This window comes from Dendrobates tinctorius, unplaced genomic scaffold (assembly GCF_039654945.1).
Source record: "Dendrobates tinctorius isolate UK_male_01 unplaced genomic scaffold, ASM3965494v1 ptg000233l, whole genome shotgun sequence".
Classification (NCBI taxonomy): domain Eukaryota; kingdom Metazoa; phylum Chordata; class Amphibia; order Anura; family Dendrobatidae; genus Dendrobates; species Dendrobates tinctorius.
Genome location: NW_027361900.1, coordinates 4,865,960 through 4,885,576, shown reverse-complemented (window position 1 = coordinate 4,885,576; position 19,617 = coordinate 4,865,960). Strand labels below are relative to the sequence as shown.

Genomic DNA, 19,617 nt, shown 5'->3' with positions numbered 1-19,617 from the left:
GGAGGAGTCAGGGGGTCACATGATCAGGGGCCTCACTGTCTGCCACATATATGACGGCTCTGTGCACACAGGATCTGTGGGGAGGTCATGGCCATGTGACCAGAAGGGGCGGCGCCTCCTCCTCCATAGAACAGACGGGAGGAAGCTGTGGCCCCGCCCACACTGTCCAGCATTCACCATAGGAGAGAAGTGTGCAGAGCGCGCAGCAGAGGAGCGGAGCTGTCAGCGGGGAAGAGCGCGACACAACACACCGAGAAGCCCGGAGGAGGGAGCGGCGACACCCCGCAGAGGACAGAAGGGAGACGGTGTGTGGGGGGGCAGAGGCTGAGCATGGGGGGGGAGCAGAGGCTGGGCATGGGGGGGAGCAGAGGCTGAGCATGGGGGGGTGGGAGCAGAGGCTGAGCATGGGGGGGGTGGGAGCAGAGGCTGAGCATGGGGGGGAGCAGAGGCTGAGCATGGGGGGGGGAGCAGAGGCTGAGCATGGGGGGGGGGGGAGCAGAGGCTGGGCATGGGGGGGAGCAGAGGCTGAGCATGGGGGGGTGGGAGCAGAGGCTGAGCATGGGGGGGGGGAGCAGAGGCTGAGCATGGGGGGGGTGGGAGCAGAGGCTGAGCATGGGGGGGGGAGCAGAGGCTGAGCATGGGGGGGGGAGCAGAGGCTGAGCATGGGGGGGGGGGAGCAGAGGCTGAGCATGGGGGGGGGGGAGCAGAGGCTGAGCATGGGGGGGGGGGGGGAGCAGAGGCTGAGCATGGGGGGGGGGGAGCAGAGGCTGAGCATGGGGGGGGGGGAGCAGAGGCTGAGCATGGGGGGGGGGGAGCAGAGGCTGAGCATGGGGGGGGGGAGCAGAGGCTGAGCATGGGGGGGGGAGCAGAGGCTGAGCATGGGGGGGGGGGAGCAGAGGCTGGGCATGGGGGGGAGCAGAGGCTGAGCATGGGGGGGTGGGAGCAGAGGCTGAGCATGGGGGGGGGAGCAGAGGCTGAGCATGGGGGGGGTGGGAGCAGAGGCTGAGCATGGGGGGGGGGAGCAGAGGCTGAGCATGGGGGGGGGAGCAGAGGCTGAGCATGGGGGGGGGGGAGCAGAGGCTGAGCATGGGGGGGGGGAGCAGAGGCTGAGCATGGGGGGGGGGGGAGCAGAGGCTGAGCATGGGGGGGGGGGGAGCAGAGGCTGAGCATGGGGGGGGGGGAGCAGAGGCTGAGCATGGGGGGGGGGAGCAGAGGCTGAGCATGGGGGGGGGGGAGCAGAGGCTGAGCATGGGGGGGGGGGGAGCAGAGGCTGAGCATGGGGGGGGGGGGAGCAGAGGCTGAGCATGGGTGGGAGCAGAGGCTGAGCATGGGGGGGTGGGAGCAGAGGCTGAGCATGGGGGGGTGGGAGCAGAGGCTGAGCATGGGGGGGTGGGAGCAGAGGCTGAGCATGGGGGGGGGGGAGCAGAGGCTGAGCATGGGGGGGGGGAGCAGAGGCTGAGCATGGGGGGGGAGCAGAGGCTGAGCATGGGGGGCGGAGCCGGAGCTGGAGTGTGGTGGACGGGAGATAAAACATAACCTTAGTATGTAGGGCTGTGGAGTCGAAGTTGGTGTAAAATGGACCGATTCCGACTCCTAAAATATATAATAAATTGGGTACAGTAGTTCAATGCAGAATGTGCTGAATATTTTTTCATAGGAATTTGGGAAAGTTATGAAATGTCCTATAAATGGCTGTTCTATTCCTGATCTAAGGCTACATTCACACACAGCGTTTTTGCTGCGTTTTTTGAGGATACGTTTTTCAGTTGCAAAAGCAGATCAGCTTTTTAAAAACTGCATCACCTGAAAGGTTTTTGAGCTCATAGATAATGTTTTCAATATCAGAGCAGATTTCTAATCTGCTTTTATTTATATATCTGTCTATCCATATCATATCTGTACCAAAAAGAATGAAAGCCGGATAGCACACAGACTAACACTCCTTTTTTTTTTTTAGCACCAGTCAGGTCCACCTCATAGCTGCCCAAAAGGACGCCCAGGACAGGCATTGCTCGTCTTCAGTAACATCAACTGATAGTTGGAATAAATAGACTGCATTCACCACCACATCTTCTTAAGGTGCAGGCTTTATTTTCAAGTGTAGGGGTGTGCAGTATGAGGTTCTGCCCCCCCCAGGTTTGATCCTGGCTACGCCCATGATGTGGATGTAGCCTGAGGATCTAGGCTTTGTCTTAGCCGAGATAAGTCACAGTATGTGTGTGTATGTGTGTGTGTGTATATATATATATATATATATATATATATATATATATACACACACACACAGTACAGACCAAAGGTTTGGACACGCCTCAATCAAAGCGTTTTCTTTATTTTCATGACTATGGTTTAATAAGTGGGATTTCTTGCCTTATAAATGGGGTTGGGACCATCAGTTGTGCATAAGTCTGGTGGATACACAGCTGATAGTCCTACTGAATAGACTGTTAGAATTTGTATTATGGCAAGAAAAAAGCAGCTGAGTAAAGAAAAATGAGTGGCCATCATTAGTTTAAGAAATGAAGGTCAGTCAGTCCGAAAAATTGGGAAAACTTTGAAAGTGTCCCCACGTGCAGTGGCAAAAACCATCAAGTGCTACAAAGAAACTGGCTCACATGAGGACCGCCCCAGGAAAGGAACACCAAGAGTCACCTCTGCTGCGGAGGATAAGTTCATCCGAGTCACCAGCCTCAGAAATAAATCGCAGGTTAACAGCAGCTCAGATTAGAGACCAGGTCAATGCCACACAGAGTTCTAGCAGCAGACACATCTCTACAACAACTGTTAAGAGGAGACTTTGTGCAGCAGGCCTTCATGGTAAAATAGCTGCTAGGAAACCACTGCTAAGGACAGGCAACAAGCAGAAGAGACTTGTTTGGGCTAAAGAACTCAAGGAATGGACATTAGACCAGTGGAAATCTGTGCTTTGGTCTGATGAGTCCAAATTTGAGATCTTTGGTTCTAACCACCGTGTCTTTGTGCGACGCAGAAAAGGTGAACGGAAGGATTCTACATGCCTGGTTCCCACCGTGAAGCATGGATGAGGAGGTGTGATGGTGTGGGGGTGCTTTGCTGGTGACACTGTTGGGGATTTATTCAAAATTGAAGGCATACTGAACCAGCATGGCCACCACAGCATCTTGCAGTGGCATGCTATTCCATCCGGTTTGTGTTTAGCTGGACCATCATTTATTTTTCAACAGGACAATGACCTCAAACACACCTCCAGGCTGTGTAAGGGCTATTTGACCAAGAAGGAGAGTGATGGGGTGCTACGCCAGATGACCTGGCCTCCACAGTCACCAGACCTGAACCCAATCGAGATGGTTTGGGGTGAGCTGGACCACAGAGTGAAGGCCAAAGGGCCAACAAGTGCTAAGCATCTCTAGGAACTCCTTCAAGACTGTTGGAAGACCATTTCCATTGACTACCTCTTGAAGCTCATCAATAGAATGCCAAGAGTGTGCAAAGCAGTAATCAAAGCAAAAGGTGGCTACTTTGAAGAACCTAGAATATAAGACACATTTTCAGTTGTTTCACACTTTTTTGTTAATTATATAATTCCACATGTGTTAATTCATAGCTTTGATGCCTTCAGAGTGAATCTACAATTTTCATAGTCATGAAAATAAAGCAAACTCTTTGAATGAGAAGGTGTGTCCAAACTTTGGTCTGTACAGCCATGGCTAAAAATTTTGAGAATGACACAAATATTAATTTTTACAAAGTCTACTGCTTCATTTTTTCTAATGGCAATTTGCATATACTCCAGAATGTTATAAAGAGTGATCAGCTTAACAGCAATTACTTGCAAAGTCGATATTTGCCTAGAAAATGAACTTTATCCCCCAAAACACATTTCAACATCATTGCAGCCCTGCCTTAAAAGGACCAGCTAACATCATTTCAGTGATTCCTCCATTAACACAGGTGTGGGTGTTGATGAGGACAGGGCTGGAGATCAATCTGTCATGGTTAAGTAAGAATGACACCACTGGACACTTTAAAAGGAGGCTGGTGCTTGGCATCATTGTTTCTCTTCAGTTAACCATGGTTATCTCTAAAGAAACACGTGCAGTCATCATTGCACTGCACAAAAATGGCCTAACAGGGAAGAGTATCGCAGCTAGAAAGAATGCACCTCAGTCAACAATCTATCGCATCATCAAGAACTTGAAGGAGAGAGGTTCCCTTGTTGCCAAAAAGGCTCCAGGGCGCCCAAGAAAGACCAGCAAGCGCCAGGACCGTCTCTTAAAAGTGCTTCAGCTGTGGGATCGGACTACCAGCAGTGCAGAGCTTGCTCAGGAATGGCAGCAGGCAGGTGTGAGTGCATCTGCACGCACTGTGAGGCGGAGACTCTTGGAGCAAGGCCTGGTCTCAAGGAGGGCAGCAAAGAAGCCACTTCTCTCCAGAAAAAACATCACGGACAGACTTATATTCTGCAAGAGGTACAGGGAGTGGACTGCTGAGGACTGGGGTAAAGTCATTTTCTCTGATGAATCCCCTTTTCGATTGTTTGGGACATCTGGAAAACGGCTTATTCAGAGAAGACCAGGTGAGCGCTACCACCAGTCTTGTCTCATGCCAACTGTCAAGCATCCTGAAACCATTCATGTGTGGGGTTGCTTCTCAGCCAAGGGAATGGGCTCTCTCTCAGTCTTGCCTAAAAACACAGCCATGAATAAAGAATGGTACCAGAATGTCCTCCAAGAGCAACTTCTCCCAACCGTCCAAGAGCAGTTTGGTGATCAACAATGCCTTCTTCAGCATGATGGAGCACCTTGCCATAAAGCAAAGGTGATAACTAAATGGCTCAGGGAACAAAACATAGAGATTTTGGGACCATGGCCTGGAAACTCCCCAGATCTTAATCCCATTGAGAACTTGTGGTCAATCATCAAGAGACGGGTGGACAAACAAAAACCTTCAAATTCAGACAAAATAAAAGCATTGATTTTGCAAGAATGGACTGCGATCAGTCAGGATTTGATCCAGAAGGTGATTGAGAGCATGCCAGGGAGAATTTCTGAGGTCCTGAAGAAGAAGGGTCAACACTGCAAATATTGACTTGCTGCATTAACTCATTCTAACTGTCAATATAACCTTTTGTTACTCATAATATTGTTGCAATTATATTTCTGTATGTGATAAAAACATCTGACAAACACACATAAAAACCAGAGGGCAGCAGATCATGTGAAAATATATTTGTGTCATTCTCAAAACTTTTGGCCATGACTGTACTGTATACATGTAATCGATATTATACAGCGTATTACATATTTACAATTTATTACAGTTTTTTGTGTTCTAAAGTTGTATTCCTATAAATAGATATGTTCTATCTAAATATCTTGATTATTGGATCATAGAAATGATTAAATGTCTGATGTTCACATTGTACTACAATAAATTTTTCACTTAAATATAAGCAATATGTGTCGGAGTCATGGAGTCGGAGCCGGTGTAAGGGAAATTGAGGAGTCGGAGTTGCAGGTTTGGCTTACCGACTCCACAGCCCTGGCTAGGTGTACGGAGCGGAGCCGTGTGTGTACGAGGTCTACGGAACAGAAACCTGTATACACTATATACACCTGTATTCCCCCAGCTTCAGTCACAGACCCCTGTGTACAATGTATACACATGTTTACCCCCAGCTTCGTTCGCAGACCCCTGTATACACCCGTATGCCCCCAGCTTCGGTCACAGGCCCCTCAGTGTGCACTGTATGAACCAGTATACCCCCAGCTTCAGTCAGACACCTCGCTGTACGCTGTATACACCTGTAATCACACCAGCTTTGGTCACAGACCCCTGTGTGTAGGCTGTACACACTCGTATATCCCCAGCTTTGGTCGCAGACTCCTGTGTAAGCTGTATACACCCGTATACCCCCCAGCTTCGGTCGCAGCCCCCTGTGTATGCTGTTTACACCCATATACCCCCAGCTTCGGTAACAGCCCCCTGTGTACGCTGTATACACCCGTATACCCCCAGTTTCGGTCACAGACTCCTCTGTGTACACTGTATACACCAGTACACCCCCAGCTTCGGTCACAGACACCTCTGTACTCTGTATACACTCGTATACCCCCAGCTTCAGTAACAACCCCCTGTGTACCCTGTATACACCCGTATACCCCCAGCTTCGGTAACAACCCCCTGTGTACGCTGTATACACCTGTATACCCCCAGCTTTGGTCGCTGACCCCTCAGTGTACACTGTATACACCCGTATACCCCAGCTTCGGTCGCAGACCCCTCAGTGTGCGCTGTATACACCCGTATACCCCCAGCTTCGGTAACAACCCCCTGTGTACACTGTATACACCTGTATACCTCCAGGTTTGGTTGCAGACCCCTCAGTGTACGCTGTATACACCCCCTATCTGTGCTGATGGGGAAACATGGACATGAGAGGAGCACCGTAGGTCAAATAGGGGACACGTGGCATCTGTGAAAAACATGATAAGTCATGTGAAGGGGCCGTACAGTCACATAATAGAAAACAGCAGAATTGCCATCTTTTTCTACATCCCACCTCGCAAACAGCAGAATAAAAACAAGTCCTACATGTCCCCCAAACTACTCTGCTAAATTCCCTCTGGCTCCGTTGCCGATGGTTCAGGCTCCCTGATGGTTATTATTCACTTTGCAGCTATAATATAAGGTGAAGCCACAAGACCTCTGCAGCCCAGTGCTGAGACTGACGGAGACCCCCAGAGCCACCAGACACCTGCAGCCCAGTGCTGAGACTGACTGACTGAAACCACTGACTGACAGAGCCACAAGACCACTACAGCCCAGTTCTGAGACTGACGGAGAACCCCGGAGCCACAAGACCACTGCAGCCCAGTGCTGAGACTGACGGAGACCCCTGGAGCCACAAGATGACTGCAGCCCAGTGCTGAGACTGACGGAGAACCCCGGAGCCACAAGACCACTGCAGCCCAGTTCTGAGACTGACGGAGAACCCCGGAGCCACAAGACCACTGCAGCCCAGTGCTGAGACTGACGGAGACCCCCGGAGCCACAAGACCACTGCAGCCCAGTGCTGAGACTGACGGAGAACCCCGGAGCCACAAGACCACTGCAGCCCAGTGCTGAGACTGACGGAGAACCCCGGAGCCACAAGACAACTGCAGCCCAGTGCTGAGACTGACGGAGAACCCCGGAGCCACAAGACCACTGCAGCCCAGTGCTGAGACAGGCAGAGACCTCCCGGAGCCACAAGACCCCTGCAGCTTAGTGCTGAGACTGGCAGAGAAGCCCGGAGCCACAAGAACACTGCAGGCCAGTGCAAAGACTGGCAGAGACCCCCAGAGCCACAAGACCCTTTTGTCAGGGATTTTTTATGTTCCAATTAGAAATCGTCTAGACCTGAATAAGTAAGATGTTTCTTTATTTGGTCATGCCGGCACGGAGAGAGAGAATGACAGCCACACTAGGTGTGGGCCGTCCTCTGTCTAACTCAATACATATTCTTAAGAGTTTAAATAGGAAAAGAAGGCGTTGAAAACACTACATTTGCAAGAAAAATAGTACATGCAATTAGAATAAGCGTAGCTGTTAATCCTTATCTACGTTACCAGAGAAGTCATGCAAGATAAGGAAAACCAGCTAACGTTCACAAAAAGTAACACCCAAAGGTAACACCCATATGTTCACAATACGTAAGCTAAAAAGAGTTTCAAAGTCTAGGCAAAATAAATGGCTTATGCAATCGTGTGCATATATACTGTGGATGCACACACACATATATATATATATATATATATATATATATATATATATATATATATATACTCACACATACACACGTGTGTGTGTATATATATACTGTGTATATATATATATATATATATATATATATATATATATATATACTGTGTGTATATATATATATATATATATATATATATACACATACATACACATGCACATAAAAGAAAGAACTTTATTACAATTATTATAACATTCCCTCATCTTGTAGTAAAATCATCTATCTGTACACATTGGGGACAGATTTCTTTTTGTCAGGTTTCACAGAAGATCTTCATATAATATAGATGGAGAGTAATATGTTCAGTATATTTATCATTAAGTCCCAACATTTTCATTCTTCCAAGGTCTCCATTCCTTGATACATAGGTTTTGTTATGGCAGAGTCAATCAGTCTTTGAACAAGTCCTCTAGTGCATAGAATAGCACAGCATCCACAAACAATCAGCACTCCGGCCACGATGGTAAGAGATGTCAACGCAGAAGTGAATACTCCGGACCATTTCCCAAACCATCCTTCAGTCTAGGAATATGTCGTCATATCCAGAGTTCTCAGCTAATTCATTAGACAGGGCAGTCAGTCCATCAAGAGCTTTGGAGATACTCCCATCAGGATCTGTATTAGGGATAAAGGGTGCAACAAAATCCTCCAAACATTTTATATTCACCTCCCTTTTCTGCTAAGAACTTGTCTAATGCGATCCTATTCTGCCAAGCCATGAGAGGAGTTGGTCCTAATTGCTCAGCTATCCCTTTAACTGCATCTCGGGTATAATTAGCAAATCTCTGCTGGTTATAGTATAAGTAGTTTATCCAATCTACATTTTTATTTATAATCACCCACCAAATTATGGCTTCCCACCTGGCTGCTACCTGGATCCTAGCCTTGTACTCGGTGGTCACTCCCGTGGGAACTCCAATGTCATCTCTGTAGATACTAGAATGGAAGGATCCTTGCAGAGTTTCACGCTTCTGTCTCTTCCTCTACGTACCTTTGGCCATATCCCTGTTGACAACAGGTGGAACGGAATTATTAGCTGGACCACCACACAATCCCCTCGGGAACCATGTGGTAGTCTGGCTCTTATGCTTTTATCACCGCATAACGACCATATATCCGCTCTCAGGGTAGTGTGGTCTGACCATATGGCTGAGTACTTGGCCCTGTGGGAGACAATGATCCATTCTCTACAAGAGTCGCCTTGGAGCTCTCCGAAGTCGTGTCCATGCCCTGGAAGACTAGAACAAGTATAGTTACCAGGATTAGCAATCACCTGTGGTGGGATATCCGGTTTCTCAAGTGGGGGATATACATTTTCCTTCCCTTTCTGAGCAGACATAAGTTTTACTATATAACTTAATTTTTTAAACCTGTTTGCAATGTATTTAAGCCATTCTAACCATTCATTCTTCTCCTCACAGCCTCTCTCTAGAGCTAGTTTATCTTCATAAGTTAGGTTAGACAATCTAACTATGAACCCTATGGACTCTGTTATGGTTCTCTCTGGCATACCTTCCTTGGGTCTATGTATTATTAATAATGCTATTAATAATGCTATTATTCTGAACTTCTATGTAGAAATGTCCTATTGGGTCTGCTCCTGACATATCAGCTCCTATAACCTTCGATCCCTCATCTTAGGGTTTTTTAAAAGTTCTCAGTAGCTGATTACAATTATTCTTATTTGTGTAAGGGGATCTCCTTTCTCCTAATGGAGAATCAGGCTTTAAAATCTATGTAGCCATAAGGCTTATACCTATAGTCTCGGGCTACAATTGTCCATGCTGCTTTACTCCAGTCACACATCCATTACCTCTGCTATTAGAGCTCATAACACAAACATACTTATCAGACTGCTAGTTTCACAGCTTGTTCCCTGTCTCTACATCATATATACAACAGACAGAAATCCACTAACATGGCGGCCTCCTGCCCGATTTCAAAAGTAGGATTTAAAGTCTTAAATCTGAAACCATTCTACCACCCTGGACTTTCCTCTCCTGCTGGGTCTATTACCCTCCAATCTCCCATCACTATGGTCACGAAGAATATACATGTGACTAACCCTGATGTACACATCCTAGATCTGACCGTCTTGTCCGGGTAAGGGGATGAATGGGAGACCACCAGTTTGAGACAAGCTTTCCCTTCTGGAAAAACCTCCCTTTGTAGCTGGACTTTGACAAGCAAGTCAGATCCTACTCTGTCCCTACCTGTCTGACAAGTTTACAGTATGAGAGATGGATCCAGGAATCTTGACCACAGTAGGAGAAGTCCACAGGACTTGGTAAGGACCTTCCCACTTAGGATGGTGCTGGTGTTTCTTCTTTATCACCTTCACAAGGACCCAGTCTGCAAGTTTCACAATCTCAGGTTTTGTTAGTGAGTTTCCTGGAAAAAAACTACGAGTAGAAACTTCTTTGTGAGTTAATATCTTAGCCATATATTCTGCTAATGTACAATCAACTTCCTCATCTATCCTTTTAAAGGATTTTAGCTGAGGTGACAGAAAAGATCTCCCGTATATGACTTCAAAAGGCTGTCAGCACTACAGATGTCCGTGTGACATACATATTTAGTACAACCAATAGGAGACAGTACAACCAATTTTTCCTGTTTCCTGCATGGTCTTTGTCAACCTATTTTTCAAGATCCCACTGTGTCCTTCAGTCCGGCTGACTGAGGATGACAGGCACAGCGGTTTCCCAACTCAATTGACAATGTTTTAGGTAATAATAACATTACTTAGTTTACTATATATTTTCTGGAACCCCAAATCTGGGTATGACTTCCTTTAGAAGGGCCTTCGGTACCATTAATGCATCAGGGTGGACAGCTTCAATCCACCTGCTGAAAGCATCCATAATAACAAGGCTGGACTTTTTCCCTCACACTTGTTCAATAACATCCATACAAATGTGTTGGAATAAGTATTCAGGGTGAGAACATTGTCCTCTCTTTGGTCTCAGATTCCCTTAGGAATTATTTTTTGCACAAGTAATGCAGATTAAACAAAAATTTTTAATAGTTAGTAAAGCCATACATCATAAATACGTAAGATATGACCTCTACCACCCCTCCTGTTGAGACATAGCTTATACCATGGCTCAATACTGTGACATATCTTAGGAGGTCACTGGGCAGTTCATACATATAGGTCATCTTTAAAGATAACCCCTTTGGTTACCAATTTGTTTTTATTCTTTTTTAATGCCAATAGCATGTCATCCACATATAAGAGCATCTGGCTGCCTTCTGGTGACTCACATTGAGCTAGGTTAGCCGATTTTACCTGGAAAACAATAGTAGGTGATTCACAGTACCCTTGTGGGATTCTGGTGACTGTATACCTGCTCCCCTTATATGTGAGTACAAACCAAACCTGGCTATCTGGATGTACCAGGATGCTGAAGACATCACTGTAAAGACCTTATGTTCCGGCCTCCAGTCATTCAGCAGAGTATGGAGGTCTGGCCCTGTGGGGGCTCTTGGAATCACAGCCTCGTTTACAGATGGGGGCGCCCTCCCTACTGGAAACAAGGTTGTGTTACAAGGTGAGCTGGACAGGGTATAATCACCCCTTTTATCAATCCCACATCTGCAGGTCATGAGGACCACAAAGATTCTGGGTATGTGGTCAATTCTTCTAATTCTAGGAAAGGATCAGCATTTCTCACTCGTTCCCCTGCCTCGCTGCAGGTGGACACTGGGTTTAGAAATGGTGTTCCACTTTTTGTACTTGTGAACATGCCTGCAGTCTGGCACTGCAAAATAAGCCATCACCCAAATCCTCCCATTGTTACTTTCCTTACACTCTTCAACAAAATCACCAAGGAATTTCCATGATCTACCTTTACATCTGGAGAGGGAAACATGTGGCTCGGTGCCTCTAAAAAGCAAAAACAACAATTTAATTTGTTCTGACAGTTTACAACTGACGGCACAGTTCCCTTTATAATTCCAGTATATGGTGTGCAATAAACAATCTAGAGCATGGAAATTCTCATATTTTACATCAGGACCCCTGAAATACCTGTAGTACATGGTGCTGTGTAGTTCTTCAGGTGTGTGAACATCTACATTTGTGTACCTTTATCTATTGCTTCCTTGATTAAGGACTCAGTAACTGAGGATGGTCCTTCAGTTATTAGATCTAGACTGTAATAGTATCTAGATTCCCCATACCCCTGGAGCACCATTGTCTCAGCCATGGATTTCACCTATAGTCCGGCAGCAGTAGGAATTATTCCCAGGCTCAGGGCTTGCATCATATCCCTCCCACAGAGTTGATATTATAATTTGTGTAATTGCACTTTTACCTGTGCTGAGGGCCCGGTGTTTCCACAGGCGTAGACAATGGTTCTCTGTGTCTTACCACTTGCTCCTTTTACCACTGTGCAGACAGCAGACAGTCCAATAGTCGGTATCTCTTCTGGAAGTACTAAGGTTCTAGTGCTCCTGAATCAACAAGAAATCAACAAGAAAAGTGACCTCATGGCTTCCCACAAGGACAGTTACTTCTGGAAATACAGTGTTTTATAAATGTATTTCTACTTTAGCCAAATTAAATATTTCCTCTCATTACACTTTTCCATTTCCTGTACCAAATTTTCACATTTTATGAAACTAAGTTTATCATAAAATACAACCCATCCATCCGGGGACACATTCAGGATCTCCTAGTGGCCCCTTCTTATCTCAAAACCACAACCACATTCCACAACAATTCTCATGCTAACAGCTTATCTCCCCACTTCAGGACTGTTTGCTCTGGGTGGTGCCTACTCCTAGATTGTCAAGACTAAAAAGACAATGTCAGCGATATAGAATTTTTACTCTCTATTTGTTATAATATATAAGAGTTCGGCCTATAAGTTACCAATAAGGACACATTGCACATTTGATCTGAAGGCTGTTCTCTCTGGGTACTCGATGAAAAAGGACCATATCCTGCTTCATTCCAGGGATACCTTCTTGGTACAATCTTAATAACTTTCCAGCCATCAGATGAAATGGTCAATAACAATCCTGCCCTACAATGAGGACAAGGTCTTAAAATATATATCTATATGTCTATGGGATAAAGCCCCATAAGGATGTTACGTAAAATTCTTAAACACAAAAAGACAAAAAACAAAATAAGGACAATACACAATATAAACCCTGGAGCACAATGGATTTCTACCCACTTGCAAGAAGATTGACAAATATCAGTGAAATTCATAAGTCAACAAGAAGATAAAATAGCAACAATACAATTACTGTTACTAATATCCAGGATCTAAATAATCCTCACTGATTACACTATGTCCTAGGTATTTACCAGCTTGTATCTCTATATCTTGCCACCTCCGTCCAAGGAAAGCCTGTAAGGGGTGAGTGTGACAACACAGTGTAACAAACAAGAAAGGTCCCCAAGGGCTATGGTCACTCTCATGGACTTTTAACTAACGTCACAGTGCAAACACACAAGGTACAACAGCTTCCACAGTTAGGGACTGGACATACACACATACACAGAGACATATAAGACAAGAGAGTAAAGTTCCCTCGTACTCCTATTCCTGAAGTGCTGAGATAAAGTCTAATGACACTGTCTCTTTTTATCCAGAGACGTTCCCGTTCTTAATATCAGGTATTCAAAGCACCACAGGCGCGGACTCTCCTCAGTGATCATTATAAGATCTTAATCTGACTTTGTGTCCACTTTTTAAACGAGGAGGGTTCAGTCACTCTGTCTTATTAAAAGAAAAACATATAACATAACAACATAGAATATTCTCTATGGGGATCAGGTCGCGTGTACCTAGGTGATTTATATCACTATAATAACCTATGATTTGTCTCCAGTCCACAGATGACTGTTAACCACGCCTACTGGACTCCCTTATACACTCAGGATTTTATATTTAAATCCTCATACATTCACTCAAGATAACATTCAAGGAGTCTCATGAGTAACATAAAACATATATTTATGGCGTTTTAGTTCTATAATTTTAAAAGACAGACAAAACAGCACACTTACCAGAAAACAACATTCAACAAAGTACAGAAGACAAAACAGAATACCGGCAAAAATTCATCTTATACCGGGTTCCTTAACCCCTTAGTAGCCCATTTTTTAAAAAACAGCACCCCCTGACATATTGAAAACTTCTGTCAGGTAGTTTATTAACCCTTCAGGTGATTTTCAGGAATTATTGCAAAGTGGTATAGCCGGATACAGCAAGTTGTCAGCTATAGTGGATAGCCGACAGCTGCTGGATCATCACCTGCACGGGGATGATATTCTCTTAAATCTCAGGTCAGTAAAAAGACATATTGGCTGTCATTAAGGGGTTAATCTAACAAGAATCTCCCTCGATTCTCCCATCTAGATCAATTTAACGTGCACACGGAGTTTTTTATTGCACAGTAGCCTTCTCACACTGGCTTTGTACCCATTCAAAAATAAAAATAAATAATAAAAAAAAAAGATTATTGCTATTCAGTGGAATATTTTAAAAGAACAAACAAACCCCAATCACTATGGAGCTTCGCAACTTACAGGAGGTTTAATAACTCCAATTGCATGTAAACCTCCAACTTACAGGAGCCTCTCACAAACCCCAATTGGAAAAGTCCACAAGTTCCCTATTCAATTCCTAAAATAACATTCATCCCATTCAAAAATAAAAAAAAGATTATTATTATTCTTCGGAATATTTTACAAGAACAAACAAACCCCATTCCTATGGAGCTTAGCAACAGGAGTTATTATAACTCCAATTGCATGCAAACTACCAACTTACAGGAGCCTCTCGCAAACCCCAATTGGAAAAGTCTACAATCACAGTCCCCATTCAATTCCTAGAATAACATTCATACTGGATTAACAAGGTTACCGAATATAATGAAAATTATTAAATGTTCTTACCTGTATTCAGATACAGACGATTCCCAGAGATCCTTAGATTATACGAAATCCATCACTTTCCCTCAGTCCGGGATAACTGATAATGCCCCTGTTGACGCCTAATGGCAAGGCGGAGGACTTACTTAAGGAGTTCCAGACTCCCCCGTGCACGGTTTACAGTACTCACCGGTGAGGGAAAGGTGTTGGATTCCCGGCCAACGCACCAAATGTCAGGGATTTTTTTATGTTCCAATTAGAAATCGTCCAGACCTGAATAAGTAAGATGCTTCTTTATTTGGACATGCCGGCATGGAGAGAGAATGACAGCCACACCAGGTGTGGGCAGTCCTCTGTCTAACTTCAATACATATTCTTAGAGTTTAAATAGCAGGAAAAGAAGGCGTTGAAAACACTAAATTTGCAAGAAAAATAGTACATGCAATTAGAATAAGCGTAGCTGTTAACAATCCTTATCTACATTACCAGAGAAGTCACGCAAGATAAGGAAAGCCAGCTAACGTTCACAAAAAGTAACACCCAAAGGTAACACCCATATGTTTCACAATACGTAAACTAAAAAGAGTTTCAAAGTCTAGGCAAAATAAATGGCTTATACAATCATGTGTGTGTATATATATATATACTCGCACACATTCACGTATGGATATATATATACACGCACATAAAAAAAGGACTTTATTACAATTATTATAACACCGAACCTGGGGGTATACAGGTGTATATAGTGTACACAGGGTCTGCGACTGAAGTTGGGGGTATACGGGTGTATACAGTGTGAACAGGGGTCTGCGACCGAAGCTGGGGGTATACAGGTGTATACAGTGTACACAGAGGGGTCTGTGACCGAAGCTGGGGAGTTATGGGTGTATAGAGTGTAAACAGGGTTCTGCGACCAAAGCTGGGGGTATACATGTGTATACAGTGTACACAGGAGTCTGAGACTGAAGCTAGGGATATACGGGTGTTTATAGCCTACACACAGGGGTCTGCAACCGAAGCTGGGGGTATACGGGTGTATACAGTCTACACAGGGGTCTGCGACTGAAGCTGGGGTTGTACGGGGGTATACAGCATACACACAGGGGTCTGCAACCGAACCTGGGGGTATACAGGTGTATACAGCATACACAGGGGTCTGCGACCGAAGCTGGGGGTATACGGGTGTATACAGCATACACAGGGGGGTCTGCAACCGAACCTGGGGGTATACAGGTGTATACAGCATACACAGAGGGGTCTGCAACTGAACCTGGGGGTATACGGGTGTATACAGAGTACACAGAGGGGTCTACAACTGAAGCTGGGGGAATACAGATGTATACAGTGTACACAGAGGGGTCTGCAACTGAAGCTGGGGTAATACAGATGTATACAGCATACCCAGAGGGGTCTCCAACTGAAGCTGGGGGTATATGGGTGTATACAGCGTACACAGAGGGGTCTGTGACTGAAGATGGGGTATACAGAGTACACAGATAGGTCGGCAGAAATGTGGCTCCGCTCCGTACACCTTGTTCACACGCGGCTCCGCACCATACACATCGTACACACTCGGCTCCGCTCCGTACACCTCGTACACACACGGCTCCGCTCCGTACACCTCGTACACTCACGGCTCCGCTCCGTACACCTCGTACACACGCAGCTCCGCTCCGTACACCTTGTACACACAGGGCTCCGCTCCGTACACCTCGTACACACGGCTCTGCTCCGTACACCTCGTACACACACGGCTCCGCTCCGTACACCTCGTACACACAGGGCTCCGCTCCGTACATCTCGTACACACGCGGCTCCGCTCCGTACACCTCGTACACACACGGCTCCGCTCCGTACACCTCGTACACACACGGCTCCGCTCCGTACACCTCGTACACACGCGGCTCCGCTCCGTACACCTCGTACACACGCGGCTCCGCTCCGTACACCTCGTACACACGCGGCTCTGCTACATCCACCCTGTAAACCCCTCCTGACCCCACACATAAACTTCCCCTCATCCACCACCATGACAACCAGCACAGCGGACAGCAAAGAGCAGCTGACAGCACAGCGGAGGATTGGATGCCAGTTCAAAGGTTCGTGGACCCAAATGAACAATAGTCCAAATAAGGAAGAGGAACAGCATCCGGTCTGGGTGAAAAATTGTATCAAAAATTTATTCTGCCAGTACAAAATACAACGTTTCGGCCATATTGTGGCCTTTTTCAAGTATAACATAACAGCACAAATGGTGGCCTTTTATAGTGTGGCACAGCCAATCACCATTTAGGTAACACCCATCACAGAAAATCCATACATAAAATACATATAAATACATCCATCAGATACATATTCAATAGCACAGTTTATCTAGTCGTTAACAATAATGGTCATATTCATATTAGAAATATTGCAAAAGCATTTCATATATAAACAACGATCCCCAAATCAGCCACCAATGATCGTGATGCATCAAAGGTATCCATAGAAATAACGCACCAATCACTTGCAGTAATACATATCCATATATAAACCGCCAATCCCTAATCACATAATAGTGGCGCCAACCCCAATGGACCAATCATATGAGGACTCACAAATCCCTATATCGGCAGAGTTCCCTCTCCCCATATGACAACATCAGCCAGAGCCAGGTTGTATCAGGAGCGCAGTCTAATGACGCGCACCACCAGGTCACGGCGCGCGCGCCGCCCATCCCCGCAGGTCCGGTCACGTGACGTCTCCGTCACAGAGCACCGCGCATGCGCGGTGCTATGCAAGGGATCAGCCACATGTCTCTTATATGCTGCGTTGTTTGGGAGCATTTTGGCCTATCTGTGTGGACTCATTTATTCAAGTGTGGTATTACACTTGTTTTTGTTAATCAGCGCATGCGCGGGTTTGTGAGGGAGTGCGGTATGTGATCGTGTGCTCTAGGCCTCTGCGCGTGCGCGGTCCTCCCCGGTGGGCGGTTCGTGTGGCTGATCCCTTGCATAGCACCGCGCATGATGGGTGTTACCTAAATGGTGATTGGCTGTGCCACACTATAAAAGGCCACCATTTGTGCTGTTATGTTATACTTGAAAAAGGCCACAATATGGCCGAAACGTTGTATTTTGTACTGGCAGAATACATTTTTGATACAATTTTTCACCCAGACCAGATGCTGTTCCTCATCCTTATTTGAACCTGCACAGCGGAGTCCTGCACACACTGAGGCCCCTGATCATGTGACTCCTGACTCCTCCCTCCTGTGACCTCATCACAGGTCCTGTGCACAGAGCAGTCATATATGTGGAGTGCGGCTCTGCAGGTTCGGGGCTTCTGTGCTCTGGATATGGGTAGGTTATGAAGTGTCATTTGAGTACAGGGCCTCTTGGCTCATGATTGCTGCCATTATTATTTTTGCTGGTCACATGATTTTATACTTGATGTGTGGCCCTTTTAGTGCTATTTATTCCATATAATATGGGTATTTAACCCATCATTCTGCCCCTCCTTTTTCCTCATTTTTAGCATCTGCACTTTACTATGTAGTGATTGAGATGATCTCGTTTGTCTCATGTTTGATCCCCTCCGGTGCTCTCCAGGTGATCCGCTGCCGCCTGCTCCTGTGGATATCTATTATTATAAGCTCTAATCTTCTATGTGTATTCACATCTATGTCCGTCTGTAATAAAGACAATGGATGTCCACCTGTAAATTGTCTTGGATTAGAGTCATTTGGACTTTTTTCTTGTAATAGGATTAAAAAAACTCTCTGGTTTTTCATACTTTACACAGAGCAGCTGTAGAAATCTCCGGCCTCGGGGGTCTCACCAGACTTCGCTCTTTTCTTGCAGGGGCCGCAGTGGATTTCATCCTGGATCCATAGAGCTGAATAGAGGAGCGATGTTCCTTCACTCTGATGGGAATTGATGGTGACGTTTGTCCAACGTCCACGTTACCGAGTAAATCCCCCCAGGACTGCAGCCGGTAAAGACCCCGATATCCACAGGTGTCCCCTCTAATTGGGGGAAAGGGATAGAAAAGCGTCTTATCCCGAGGGGAAACCCTGTACATGGAGACATCGGCCTCAGATCTCTCCTGTCCTGTTCTTCCAGAAAAGCCTCAAACTTCTGTGTGTGACTCAGAGCTGAGATCTAACGTGAGAGAAGATTCCAGTGCGGGGAAGACGGGAAACCTTCATATAGACGGCCGGTGGGGATGGAGGCAGTGACCGACTCTGGCCACATCTGTCTCTAGAGCCGCAGTAGAAGATGAAGATGTCGTCCTCATCATGAAGGAGTTATTTCTCATGTCGCGTGTAATGAATATCTCCTGCAGTATTGCTAATGCCGATTCCAGTGTCGGTAATGAGACGAGAATTAGCGTTATGGAAGATGAGTCTGTGAGGAACGTGTTCAGCTGCCGACTCCGAGGAGGAAACTGCTTGTTGTCTGTGGCCTAAATATATAGGTTTTATTAGTAGATGTCAGGGGAGAAAACTAAACCCTGTAAGATAATAAATCTCATATGTTTCCCTTATTATCTCCAGTAATTGTATTATTACACAGGATTCTTATGATGTTACATCGGATCATCTTCTTCTCATTCAGGTCTCTACAATATCGGATCCTCTCAGTGAAGATCAACAGAAGAGAATTTTCCTGATTTACCCATCAAGGATGGATATGGACAGAGACAAGATGGCGGAGAGGATATTACACCTCACCCTAGAGATCCTCTTCCGTCTCACTGGAGAGGTGAGAGATTCTGATGATGTCACATTACATCATTCTTATCTATGGGAATAACGGATGGACAGAACTGGAGAGGTGAGGACTCTGGAAATGTCTGTAGTGAGATTTATTAATGTGTCTCTCCATAACCAGGATTACACAGTGGTGAAGAAGACCTGTAGTGATCGCTGTCAGGACCCTGTGTCTGAGGG

At 45.8% G+C, this 19,617-nt stretch overlaps 1 long non-coding RNA gene across 1 annotated transcript; it reads left to right on the top strand.

The window, feature by feature from the left end:
* Positions 1–77: 77 nt before the first annotated feature.
* Positions 78–18,890, top strand: LOC141060221 (uncharacterized). Its single transcript, XR_012222678.1, has 3 exons — positions 78–305; positions 1,958–2,079; positions 18,527–18,890. It is a non-coding gene; the product is annotated as an uncharacterized lncRNA (long non-coding RNA).
* Positions 18,891–19,617: the final 727 nt, after the last annotated feature.